The following is a 15,091-nucleotide window of genomic DNA, read 5'->3' as shown; positions in this document are numbered from 1 at the left end:
TTGGAAGGAAAAGGAAAGATATACCAATCAAGTAAGTTTTCGAAAGAACAGATACATGAGGCGTATGACAAATATGCTAATTCTTCAACGAATGGTAGTTCATCATCCAAAGAGTCAAATATATCAGTTAAAGTTTGGCAGCCGGTCACAAGAGTAAATAGTGAAAAATCACAAACTCAAGATGTGAAGGGTGTAATTAGTGAAAATTTGAAAATAATAAACACTCATATATCTGACCCTCCGAATGAAAATGTTAGATTTATTGACAGTTTCAAAACCAAAGTATGTGATTGGGTTAATGGTTGTACTTTACAATTGAATCACAAACCTAATATGAATGGACCCAACAAAACTTGGGTACCTAAATTTTTCCAATGATCGCAGGTACTTTGTGACGAGCAATATGATAACAAGTGGTATATTGATAGCGGTTGCTCACATCACATGACTAGGAAGAAGGAAAACTTGCGTGATTTTCGAAGCCTAGAAAATGGAGGAGTGGTTAAGTTTGGTAATAATCACAAATGCAAAGTCAAGGGTTATGGAAAGATAACGAATGGAAATTTCACTATCAACAGAGTTGCATTTGTTGAAGGTTTACAACACAACTTGATAAGTGTTTCACAACTTGTTGTGGGCACTGGCAATCAAGTTCTTTTTAATGAAGAAGGAAGTGTCATTTCGAATGTTAAGACTAAGGAAGTTTTACTTAAGTCAAAAAGAAAAGGTGATATGTTTACATTGGATATTGTTCCTATTGTAGGCAAACCTGCTGTGTGTCTACTTTCAAAGGCTGCTGCCGATGTTAGCTGGTTATGGCACAGGAGATTATCACATCTCAATTTTCGAAACATCAACAAACTTGTCATACAAGATCTGGTAAGAGGTTTACCCATTCTTAAATATGATAATGACAGTTTGTGTGCAGCTTGTGAAGTAGGAAAACAACACAAACAAGGTCATCCTATTACAATAGATTCGAAGATTGTTGAACCCCTTGAACTCTTGCATATTGATTTATGTGGTCCTTCAACAGTTGCTACTCTTAACAAGAAAAGGTACATTTTGGTAATTGTAGATGATTTTTCAAGATTCACGTGGGTTTATTTTCTCAGGTTAAAATCCGAAGTTCCACAAATGATGATTGATTTTATCAAGAAGATAGAAGTTTCATTGAAGAAGTCAGTTCGAAAAATTAAAAGTGATCATGGAACTGAATTCAAAAATCATGTCTTCGATTCATTTCTGGTGGAAAAAGGAATTTCGCATAATTTTTCATCTCCTTATACACCACAACAAAATGGTGTAGTTGAGAGAAGAAATCAATCATTATGTGAAGCTGCAAGAACAATGTTGGCTTATTCGAATTTACCTCAATATCTTTGGGCTGAAGCTGTTTCAACTGCTTGTTTTACTCAAAATCGATCATTCATTCATAGACGGTTTAATGTTACTCCTTATGAAATCATCAATAATAGAAAACCTAATGTCAAATTTTTCCATGTTTTTGGATGCAGGTGTTTCATAATGAATCTTAAGGATAATCTTTCGAAGTTTCAAACAAAAGCAGATGAAGGAATTTTCTTGGGATATTCACATAATTCAGTTGCTTATAGAGTGTTAAATAAGCGAACTCGCAAAGTGGAAGAAACTTTTAACTTGACATTTAATGATCATTACATTAAAAAGTCTAATCATAAATTTGTGAATTATCCTATTTTGCAAAATTCTTCAAATGTAGATGATTCAATTGAAATGGATGATGTTGATTATGATTCGATTTTTGGTATTTCAGATCAAGCAATTGATGCAGAAAGAAATGCAACTGATAATCAAACATCAGAAAATTCGCAGTATAACAATGATTCAACTTCAAATTTGAATCTAAACCCAAATGAACAAGCTGATGATCCAGTGGAGGGGGAGCACTTGGATTCAAATACTTTTGTTGAGGGGGAGCGTTATAGTGAAAGAGATAACATGTCAACAAATGTTAATGTCGAAGAGGATCAAATTCTTGAAGAAGAGCCGATCAGTGAACCAGAGCAAAATATTGAAACGGAGTCAATCATCGAGGGGGAGCCCATACTTGAGAATGATCCAATTCTTGAAGAAGAACATTTTGATGATGCTGATGATTCAATTTCCATAAATGGATCAGACACAGATGTTATGTTCGAAGATGCACTTTTGGATTTTGATCCTAATTATCCACCATTGGACAAATGGACAAGAAATCATCCAAAAGATCAAATTCTTGGTGATCCACAAGCAGGTATAATCACAAGAGCACAACTTCAAGCACGAAATGAGGTACTGAATAATCATCAAGAGTTATGCATGTTTAATGTTTTTATTTCCAAAATCGAACCAAAGATAGTTAAGGTTGCAATGGAACACTCTGATTGGGTTGTTGCTATGCAAGCTGAATTGTTTGAATTCGAAAGAAACAAGGTTTGGAGATTAATTCCAAAACCTGATGATGTGTCAATTGTTGGACTCAAATGGATTTATAAAAACAAAACTGACAAAGATGGAAACATTATTCGAAATAAGGCTAGACTTGTTGTTAAAGATATTCTCAACAAGAACGAATTGATTATGAAGAAACATTTGCCCCCGTTGCAAGACTCGAGGCTGTTCGTATTTTTCTGGCTTTTGCAGCTCATAAAGATTTTGATGTCTATCAAATGGATGTCAAATGTGCATTCTTAAATGGAGAACTCGAAGAAACGGTATATGTTGAACAACCTCCAGGTTTTATAAACACAGAACATCCTGATCATGTTTATATTCTAGATAAAGCTGAATATGGGTTAAAACAAGCACCAAGAGCATGGTATGCAACTCTAACATCATTTTTGAAACAATCTAAATTTAAACAAGGCTCAGTTGATCCTACTTTATTTTGAAAGAAAATTGAAAATCATCTGATGCTTGTTCAAATTTATGTTGATGATATAATTTTTGGCTCAACTGACCCTGCTTTATCTAAAGAATTCGAAGATCTAATGAAAAGCAAATTTGAAATGAGTATGATGGGTAAAATGAATAACTTTTTGGGTTTGAATATTCGTCAAAACAGGGAAGGCATCTTCATTAATCAAGAGAAATATACGAAGAATTTGTTGGAAAAGTTTGGAATGACGAATAGCACAAGGTTACGAATACCAATGGCAACGAGCATAAAGCTAACTCCTTCGTTAGATAAATCTGCTGTTGATATTACTTTGTATCGAAGCATGATTGGGTCTTTATTGTATTTAACTGCAAGTAGACCTGATATTATGTATTTTGTTTGTAATTGTGCAAGGTATCAATCAAATCCACGTGAACCACATCTCACAGCAGTAAAGAATATTTTCCGATATTTGAAAGGCACTACTTCGTTAGGATTGTGGTATCCTTCGAAAACAGGGTTTTTTGTATAAGCTTATTCGGATGCTGATCTTGGAGGATGCAGTCTTGATCGTAAAAGCACAACTGGTGGGTGTCAATTGCTAGATGGAAAGTTGGTCAGTTGGCAATCGAAAAAGCAAACATGTGTTTCAATATCAACCGCTGAAGCTGAATATGTTGCTGCAGCTGCGTGTACATCACAAATAATTTGAATTCAAAGTCAATTAAGAGATTATGCAATTAATATGAAAAAGATTCCTTTATATTGTGACTCACAAAGTGCAATAAGAATTTGTCATAATCCTATGCAGCATTCGAAGACCAAGCATATTGCTCTTCGATATCATTTCATCAAAGATCATGTTGAAGAAGTAAATATTGAAGTTCATTTTGTAAAAACAACGGAACAATTAGCAGATATTTTTACAAAGGCATTGGATGAAAAATCATTTCTTCGGATCTTAGATGGATTGGGAATGATTGATGGAAATTCTCTTCAATTTGATAAAAGCGAAGAGTGATGGGTCTGAATCATTTGGTGTATGGACGGAAAGAATGATTCAATGTTCAGAGGTTACTGTTCATGGTCAACGCTTCGAACGCTTCGTAATCGGAAGATTTATTTCTTAATTGAAATAGAAAATCAGAGATTACTATTCAAGTCAACGGTTCGCATGCTTCGTATTTGTACACATTTCAACTAAGGTTAGATTTGTAGTTTGTTTAATTTTTTTTATGAAAAATCAAAAATATTTTCTTTTATTGAAAAATTAAAAATCCAAAAAGATTTTGTTTCAGTTTGTCTTTAATTTTTCTTGAAAAATTACAAAAATACCAAAAATATTTTTCATTTTTTCGTTTTAACATGTGTGTTGTGAGTTTTGTCAAGTTTCAAATACGGAGGATTCATGCGTCTGGTTTTGAAGGAAAGGTATGATATCGATACATTTTGGATAAGTTAGGATGTCCCTAGAAGCATGCTGCTGCATGTTGTCTCAAGCCTCATATGATTCTATGTATGGGAAATGAAAGCCTTGATGAAATTATCTCATGAAAATTTCTTCCCAACAAGGCTTGTATTTGCATAAATCAACAAGAGCTACCTTACTCTTCTCAAATGAGTTAAGAGTTTTTTGTTTTGTCCAATATAACAGAGGTACCCTTCGATTCTTATCCAATCTTTTTAAACCAAACAATTCTTACATTCCAAATATTCGAAGAAATTTGTCCTTGAGGTTTTTGATCAAACCAATCAAAACCTAGACAAATTACAAATCTGTGTTTATGATCTAATATCATGAGTCCGTGATAGAAGTGAAACCCAAAATATCATAAACCTTAAGGAATTGACGGGGAACCATGTTCCAAATCTTACGAAGCTTTTGCTTCAGTACCTTTTATACTCCAAATCCTATTCATTTCTTTTGAGTGATCTTAATCAAACGTTCGAAAACTACGATGTTTGTTCCCAACAAGATCCAACATAAATGTTTTTATGAATATGATTTCCGTGTGAGTATATTTTCAAAATTCTAGTTACTTTGAATATCATTCACAACCAAGTTGTCACTAACTAAATTGGTTATACAACTAATTTTGTTTACAATTTCTCACCTTATTTTAAGGTTGATATGTAACGAAATTTTCGAAGCCACCCATTTGACCTATAAAAGAAACCCTTCGAAACTTCTTTACAAGTTATCGATTGTAATTCACGGGAAACCAAACAAGCTGTTAATTATCTCTCTTGATAATTTTGGAAGATATCTTTGTCTGGGATAAAATTTTTTTTGTGTCAAAAGAAATTGTTGACATCACAAGTTTTCAAAAAAAAAAAATTCTTGTTTCTCATCTAATTTCTTTTGGAACACAGCACACACGAAATCCTTGAGGTTTGAGTAACACCAACTTAAACTGACGATTTCGAAATTCTGGCAAATGACTTCGCTTTTTAAACCTCAAAGTGAAAGAGCCTGACCTCTATTCCGAAGGCATCTGACAGTTACAATTCTTTTGGGGAATACCAAACAGTCCTATCTCTTGATGACACATGGTGTATGATAAGCGTGTAAGGCGTGTTGACAGTTACGATTGTTACTTTTTGATGAGTACATTCCGTTTTTCAAGGTGCCATGTCAGCAAGCATTTAATGTATCCCGCTTCAAATTCAAAATTCTAGGGTTACATATAAAAGGGCAAATCAGAACTCAATAACACTTTACGCGATCAAACTCTCTGAAACACAAAATTCTCTGTGCAATTCATCTTCTTAATACGTTCTTTACTCAAAATCTTCTTCAATGGCGACTACTTCCTCACCAACTACAGATGAAATCATCAGTGTTCCGATTCTGAAGATCCAGGGTTCCAACTACCAAGTCGAATCGGATTTGTCAAAATATCCGGAAGAACTTCACATGCTTGTGGTTGCTTTACAGAATTCAGTTCTGTCTAAAGCAATGTTTGACTCATTTGTTGCTCCGATGTCCTGGTTATCAAAGGCAGGTTCTACTGCATCATACAACAAGGAGACTGGGTGTGTGGAATTCACAATGGTTACAGATACAAGAATTAGGGTCTCCAAGCGGTTGTTTTGCAAGATTTTGGGAATTCCGAATTCTGGCCCGTATGATGAACTTACTTCTTCACAAGTGGTGTATATGTTTAATGAGATGGGTCACCAACCTCCATTGACGCGTATTAGTGACTTCAAGAAGTCGGGGTTACCAACAATCTGGAACTTTTTGTTTGGCATCTTTCTTAGATGTCTTACTGGAAGAACTGTGGGGCTGGATAAAGGAAGGATGGAGGTTTATGCAATGGTAGTTGGGTTATACTACGATTTGCAAGTTGATTATTCTGAGCAATTATGGATAGAGTTCATAACAAGTATTTCGAAGACAAGTGCTAAGCAGGGGATTTCTTGTGCACGATATTGGAGTCTGATAGTCCAATATGTCTATCAGAAGGAGAAAATCGAAGTTCTGGATTACGAAGAGAAAGCAGTTTTCCACATGTATGGTAGTCCGAAGGAGGTACATGATGATCCAGCTATCTTTTCCACAGTTGCTCGCATTCCGGATGCAATGCTCAAGAAGGTGGATCCCATGAATAATGTGTTGGTGTCATATTTGCAATCTATTGACACAACCGTTGTTACTGGGATGTTACAACAAGAAGAGAAGAAGAAGTCGAAGAAACCAGAGAAGACAGAGGGTGAGTCTTCGGAAAAAGGGGTGAAAGCAGAACAAAAGAATCAAGAGCTAATAGCTACATCTCGAACTGTCGAAGAGGTGTCTCCTGTTTTAACTTCAGTGGCTGATACACCAGTTATCGAAGCCTCTCCATCAAAAGAAACAATTCCTTCGAAGGCGGGGGTTTTTCGAAGAATAATATCAAGAGAAAATCTGAGTTGGTGAAGAAAACATAGGTTACTCATCAAGGGGTTACGGTTAGAGAAATTCCAGCTCCGGTGTCTCCATCTTCTAAGAAACGAAGGGCTGAAGATATGGCGAAATTTTTAAAGAAAACCCAACGTATCGAAGAAGTGGATCAAGTTCCTGAGACTCCAGAAGATGAAATTCCTAAAGTAGTAGAGATCCTTCAGTCTACTGAAATTTCGAAGCTTGCTGATATAAAGTTCATTGAACCAACGTCTTTACCTCAGGTTACTTCCACAACTGATTCTCCAACATTCCAATCTATTATGGATCAACCTTTCACCACTATATTCTCAACACAATCAACCGATCCACCAAATCCATCATCACCTGTTGCTGAAACCATGGCTGTTGATGAGGAAACTGATAACGAAGGGTTTGGAGGAACATTCGAAGCTCTTTCCTTTGATAAAGCTGAAGAAGATTTCCCTGACCATGTGCTGATGACGATGAAGCAGTTCAAGATATTGAATTCAAAATTGAATTCTATCTTGCAATCTCAAGCGGATGTGGGAAGTGCTGGAATCAATATCATGGAAGTTGATTCTATAATGAAGGAAATGGAAAGCAGGGTGATTTCGAAGGCATCAGGGTTAATACGTGATTCTGAAAGCCGCATTCTTGAGAAGACTGATCAGAATGATAGTTCTACAGAGAATCGAATCAATTCTCTGAGATCTGATTTTCTGAAGGAGGTGAAGGATTTAAAGACAGTTACGAAGGAGCGTCATGTGCTCTTTGTACAGGAAGTTAAGAAGGTTCGAGAAGACGTTAATATGCAGATTCGTGAACTTCGTGAAGAAATGACGAAGGAGGTTCAGCATATTCAACAAGGATATGAATCAGCACATCAGAAGATCGACATTATTTGTGATGCGGTTGTTCAGTGTGTTAAGATGTTTGAACGAGTCAATCCTCAGATGATCTCTCTTTCAGCTAAAGAAGAACAACATTTTGGAGAGTTGGTGAAACTGCTGAAAGAACTTCAAGAAATATCTTCGAAATCTTCTTCTCCAATTATTTCTCAAGAATTTCTTTCTCAGAAATTCATTCATTTCGAAGCCATCCTTCAAAAAACACCTTGCTCCATCACTTCGCATTTCAAGCCTTTTGCCAAACGTATCAGATGCCCCACCTGCTGTCACAGGGGTGCAAGGGGGAGAAAAGGTTGGTCAAGCAAAGGCTGGGGAACATGAGAAGACAACTGAAGATATGAAGGTGGTAGGAAAGGTTTATCCTTTGAAAGTTGTTGTTAAGCCAACAATTGTTTCAGCTGCTCCAGTCATTTCGACTGTGACTACAACTATTCCAATTTCAAGACCTTTTGCAAAAGGTATTGTAATTGAGAATGTAGCTCCTTTGAATGTATCTTCGTCAAAGAATGTAGCTCCTTCGAATGTTAAAGACAAAGGAAAAGGAGTCTTGGTTGAGAAGTCTAACAAAGAGAAGAAAGCTGAGGTGGCAGCTGAAGTTGAAAGAATGAGGCATGTTGAAAGTATAATGCGTCAAAGAGCTCTTGAAGGTTCGAATGTTGATAAGGGTGATCCTTCGAAAGTATTCAATTACGAAACAATAGAATCCAGGGTGATGTTCGATCACATGTATTCATTTGAAAAGATTCTGAAGAAGAGCTTTGTGGTAACAAATACTGATTATGGTCAACTTGATTTTCCTATCAACGAGATGATGTTCGTTATGCCACAGTTCAAAGCTGAGACAAAGTCTATGGATGTCGAAGAGGGAAAGAAGATGAAGATACGATTTCATGCTGTGTTAGCAAAGGCTCAAGAAGAAGTTTGGTTCTTGGAGAAGATTAAGAAGGTGATATCCATAAAAAGGGATGTCATTTTCGAAGGAAAGTTTCAGAATTTGAAATATGTTGTGACAAGAGCAAGTGGAAGGATACAAGAGTTCATTGTGGCGGACTTTCCATTGATGAACACTTATGATCTCATCAATGTTGCTCTGATACTTAAAGACAAGTCCTTCTCTTTTCCCCAAGAAACAGAACCAGATGTTTTCAGTCTTGGGTGTAGGCACATAAAAATATTCTTGGAGAATTATTTCGAGTGCTTAGCTCAAACTGATGTCGAACTTGCTACTGTTAAAGACTTCGACATTACTGCACCAATGGCACCTACGAAGAAGCAGGTTGAGTTGAAAAAGTACGAAGACGGTGAAATATGTTTAAAGCCATTGGGGATAGTCTTTGCAGGAAAAGATAAAGCTGGAAGAGCTAAAAGATTCCTGTTTCAAACTTCTAAAGTGGAGAGATATACAAATTCACAATATATGAACTTAATTGTTCGTATGAATCATTGCAAGAAGAATTCAGAAGGAGACAAGAAGGAGATAAAGAAAGTTATATCTTGGTACATGGAAATCCGAAGAGTGCTGATGTATGCCGTTCAACTACTAACTTCATGAAGACTTCGACCTTTATTCCAAAGGGGGAGATTGTTAGGGTATAAATGTTGTAATATGTCGAAGTGTTAGTTATGTTGTTATGAAGGATCTTTAGTCTTCGTAAGAAGGGTCTTCGGATGTAATGTTATATTTACTAAGGCATTTTAATGAATAGTCTTAATGTCTAGCCCTTAGTATTTTGTTATGCTTTTGTACTCCTATAAATAGAGGTCTGTACTAAGTGAGAAAATAACTTTTCACACAGTCTTTACAGAGAATTCCTTTGTACTCTGTAAAATTGAAAGCATAATATGAGCTGAACAAATATTATATTTACTCTCGTGTTCATCATTTCTCTTCTTTCTGAATTCTTAATTGAATTGATTTTAAAACCCGATTACAAATCGCATCACCTTTGAAAAGTTTAAATGTAAAAAATGAAGTGAGGGTTCCAGATTCCCCATTTTTTCGTTTGAATCACAATCTACAATCAACGATGAGACCCACCATGACCAAACCTAACCCTTTGTCTACGTCTTCCTCCCCTGTAACCCAAATTCAGGGGACGATGTCACGATGGAAGTTCCATCCACACCTTCGGCGACGATCTCAACTTTAGATTTCAATTTTGTTCCGTTCCCCTTCTTCTTTCTCCATTGAAACCCAAACTCCATATTTCGCTTACGATTTTGTTCCCAAACTCCATAGTTCAATTTGAATTTTGTTCCCAACTCAATATCACTTTACCACGTATGTTATACACCTCTTTAGGAGACTAGATGAGTTTTACCAGGTTGGATGAAGAGATGCATGTAGGCATTTTTCATATACTTCGATTTGTGCCCTTTAATGAGTTTTTTTTTTCTTTTTTTTTTTTGGATCTGGAACATTTGTCGATTGATTTTGCATATGGAATCGTGGATTTTTTATCCGGTTGGAGTTGGACCTGAGGACTCGACATGGTAGGTTGGGGATATGGAAACAGAGTACCGACCACCACACTCTAACACCACTTCAGCACTCTTTGGTGTCCTACACCACCGAATGAAGATGATGGTTTGACATGATTGCAACGAACAAATCTAACCAAGAATAGAAGGTTGCAGGATAATCACATATATGAGAGAGAGAAAATGGTTTGACATTGTCCTTGAACCGATAGTCGGTGGGAAAGATTGGAGTTCATCTTCTCAATTTAAAGTTCATCAGTAGGTAATGCAGGAGAATGACGTATAGGAGAGAGAGAGAGAGAGAGAGAGAGAGAGGGCCTCTAAAATAGATAAATATATGAGAAATTTCGTCAAATAACCATTTATAGGGGGTTGTTTTAATGATTTAACAATGAAAATCGAAGTTTTGTAGAATGACCACAAGATCCACAGAGGGTGCTCTGCGGATCGACTAAAGCCTCTGAGGAACCTTGCACGCCTCTGCGGAAATGAGGTGGCAGCACAAAAAAACAAAAAAATTCGGGTTTTTAACAGTTCCGCAGAGGCGTCTTTTTGCTTCTACGATTGAAGCCCAAGAAAACTTTATCAATTCTCATTCTTTTTTGGCGACAAGGAAGACTATCCCTAGGTAAAAGTACTAATCCATCTATCTACTTACTCCCTAACTAGAACCTATGTTGGGCTCTGCGGATCGCTGTTCATCTCTGCGGAATTAATTTTTTTTTTATTGATTTTATATGCAAAAATGATTATTAGGCAACAAAAATTATTAAAAATGGTCATTAACAAAAACTATTAAAAATAGAATTGTTTAATTTTTGTTCAATGATCTTTTTTTTTAATAATTTTTGTTGCTTAATAATCCTCTTTACTTATAAATCAAAATAATAATAAAAAAGTACTAATTCCTTAGAATATTCAATGCGATCCGTAGAGTCCAACATAAGTTCCGCAGAGACACATATATGGAACCGTTAAAACTCGAAATTTTTTGTCAATTTTGTCTTTTTGGGCTGCCTGCCACCTCAATTCCATAGAGGTGTTCAAGGTTTCTCAGAGACTTTAGTCAATCCGCAGAGCACCTCTGCGGATCTTGTGGTCATTTTACAAGACTTCGGTTTTCATGGTTAACGTTAAAACAACTCCTATAAATGGTTGACCAAATTTCTCTAAATATATATACTAAATGAATAAATTAAAGAAATATAAAAAATAAATACATTAAAAAGATATTATAGTCATTTCACTTTGCTGATAGACCAAATACGAATCTAAAATAGACCAAAAATTTCAGTTTGTCGATGGACCAAATACACATTAAAAGTAGACCAAAAGGACACCAATCAAAAAAATCGAGTTTTGACCAAAACTCAGAAAAAAAAAAACATTTTTGCAGTTTTGTCTGTTATATAACATTTAAGGTCTATAAAACTGTATTGCAGAAGAGATGGTAAAACTGTATGAAAATAGAGAAATGTTAGATATCTTAATTGATACTTTAATAACGAAGAGTATCTTTAAAAGAAAATGGAAAGCAACTTTCAATAAAGTTCTATTGAGAAAAAGGGAGTACATTGTCTTGGATACAAAAATCGAGAATCAAGAGCCAATAATATTTACAATTTTTAGCCCTCTTCTTCCAGGAAATGACATCCATTTTACTATTCACTCCCAAACCCTAAAACCAGACTTAACTCGCATCATCGATTCCTCATCCGTCGAGAAAGCTTCCAATTCCATTTTTACGATTCACTCACAAACCAATCTTCAACTTTGGCCCCAGCAGTTCAAGTACATGACTTGCCGGAGAGACTCATCGGACTGTGTTATGTTCCTTTCTCCGATGTTGACGTTTGATCGTAGAAAAAGGCCGGAAAATGGACGGAGATCGGAGGTGAAAGCCTTCTTGCCATGGCGGAAGGAGTTGATAAGGAGGGATTTAAGTTTGTAGCCTTGATCTGTATGTCCATTTACAACAGCTACGCCGGCGGCCATCCAAATACGGTTTACAGAAGCCATTTTGTGAGTGAGAAACTAGGAATTCTGGTGATGAGTTGTAGTGTTGCGATTTTGTAATGAGATGAAGAAATGATAGAGGGAAGGGATATATATTTATAAAGTTGGAGTCATGTGTTGCTTTTTTATTTATTTATTTTTAATTGAGGTTCCTTCATCTGGCCTTCTTGGAATGATGAAAAAGTGGTGAGTCATGAGATAAGTAGCCAACAGGTTCCTTGGGTTTCATGTATGGGGGGCACGTATATGTAGTACAGGAATACGCACCAATTGCATAACATCTGTCCCTTTAGAGTATGGGCTTCGGATAACATTAAGACACGTGTGTTGACATCGACGTAGGTCTGCTGCGCTTTTGGTCTTTCTCTCAAAATAAAAGAGTTCATTTGAACGAATCGGATCCGATCGGAATCTAAAGTGATTCGCATTTGAATTTAAATAGTGAAAATTAAACTATCTGATCGATCGAATCAATAATATTCTATTTCAGATCGATCGGTTTTCATAATTTGATTTTTAAAGAGATCTTTTTAAATTTAGATAACTTAGAATATTAATGAGTTTGAGTTGTCAATTTAAATAAATTTAATTATTTAAATTCAAATGTATACTAATTCCTTGTCGTCTTCTTTGTAAAATCTAATAAACAAATAAAGATAAATCATTTAGTTTTAAATAACAATATAATTTATTAGGATACGTACAAAAGCGCTTGAGAAAAAAATACATATATTAAGGTTTTTCATTTGGTAGTTCTTGTAATATATTTAAAATAACAAATCTACTATAGGGTTCTTATTTTAGTAATGAAAACAATATATGGAATTCAAAATAATAGTTTAGTTTTAATCTAAATCAATTCATAAATCCAAATACCCAAATCATATAGCCCGATTAATTGTGTAATTAAATAATATGGATTTATCCAAATAATAAACAAACCTAACCACCAAACTATTTTCTGTTTATCACAAATATATTTATACATTTTGTTATTTTAGAGTAAGTGGTCGTAAAAGTTGATCCACACTGTATCTAGTAAATTGATTCTACACCTTAATTATATGATCTCATTGAATCTAATTTTGCAAGTCTTGGTTCAAACTCAAACTAGTTCAAAAGATAAATAATTTGGCTTGGTTCTTATTGTTAATTGAATGTGTTTATAGTTAACAATAAATGATATTTTTTTTGAATCTTTATTATATTTATCTTTAAAGGGCCCTTGTTTTTCTTTTCGCCCCAGACCCCATATACATTTGGACCGGTCATGGCAAGAATTACAATTAACAAAATACTATACAGGAGATTTATGAAGATGAGTGGGTTTTCTTTGAAACACAGAGAAACGTATACAAATTATCTTTTTTATTAAGGGCTAATGTCATAAAAGCCTTTAAGTTTTCAAAAAATTGTTGGTTTTACCATCTGTCGTTTTTTGGGTTCATTAATGCCGGATATTTGAATTAATTTTTACATGTATGCCTTTCTAGGAGGTTTACCAGTCAACTTCCGGTCATCAATGTTATGACTGTGTGTTCATGTGTGAAATAAGGACCCGCTTCCTCTTCCCCCTTTGCTTTGTAAAAAAGGGTGAATTTTTTTTTTACCTTCTCTCTCTCTCATTGAATCTAATTTTTCAAGTCTTGGTGATGATTGGAATTCTGGTGGATGTTGCAAAGTATGGTGATTGCTGCCATGATGTTCTTCCTTTTAATTAGAAGGTCTGATCCTACATTTTCCCTCTTTGAATCCCCTCTTCTTGAATCAGATTGAAGGATGGTGACTGTGGCTGTGATAATCCCTCTCTCTCTCTCTCTCTCATTGAATCTAATTTTGCAAGTCTTGGAGATGATTGGAATTCCGGTCGATATTGCAAAGTATGGTGATTGCTGCCATGATGTTCTTCCCTTCGATTAGAAGGTTTGATCCCACATTTTCCCTCTTTGAATCCCCTCTTCTTGAATCAGATCGAAGGATGGTGATTGTGGTTGTGATAATCTCTCTCTCTCTCTCTCTCTCTCTCTCTCTCTCTCTCAACACCACATACACACACACAACCTAACTCCCTTGAAATCACATGTCTCTCTTCTCTTGTTATGTATTGTCGAACACCTGTGTGTTGGATGTACAATTAAAACGAAGAACATAGTATTCCCCTTGTTGTGCGTGTTTATTTTGTGCCCCTTTTCTCTATCTACAGGTGTTAGTCAAAGAAATATGATGATGAACAGGACGCCAGGAGAGGGAAGTAATCTTAAAAAAAAAAAAAAAAAAAAAAAAACTTTGAATCTGAGGGATCTGGTAGACGTGGCCCTTTCCACTGCGCTTATTGAAGCTTTTGCATCAAATCCAAATTGTCTACACAACCGAGGATTCTTGTGAAACACATCGGGCATTGAACAAACGAAAAACCCATCATGATTCTGCTCCTGTTGGTTGTACGGGAGAGTTAGTGGTTGGACAGTAGTAGAAAAAATAAAATTTTCGAAAATTTTTTCACTGCGGCCGGAAAAGTTAGGGATTGTCGGTGCCACTGTGGACCACCCCTAGGTCCGCCCCTAATAATATACATACAATATACATACATAAGCGTTGCAATATTTTGAGAAAGCACCCCTTCAAGGCACCTTTTCAATGACAACGATACAAACCTAGTAACTGCTATAGGGAATAATTAATACATACTAGTAATTACTGTTTATAAATAGATAAATACCAAATTCCCCGCTTATGTCTTCCAACACGATTGAGGGTGAAGTAAACGATCATTCACTTGTAAGAGGAATTATTTCAGTATGTAACTTGGTAGTGAATTACTAATAGAGTCAATCATTGAATTTAATGATAAGTTCTGGAAATATGGTGAATGTATGGAAG

This window comes from Lactuca serriola, chromosome 3 (genome assembly GCF_051521515.1).
Source record: "Lactuca serriola cultivar US96UC23 chromosome 3, Lser_US96UC23_V15, whole genome shotgun sequence".
Classification (NCBI taxonomy): domain Eukaryota; kingdom Viridiplantae; phylum Streptophyta; class Magnoliopsida; order Asterales; family Asteraceae; genus Lactuca; species Lactuca serriola.
The sequence above is the reverse complement of the archived record's forward strand: the minus strand, read 5'-3'. Positions refer to the sequence as shown.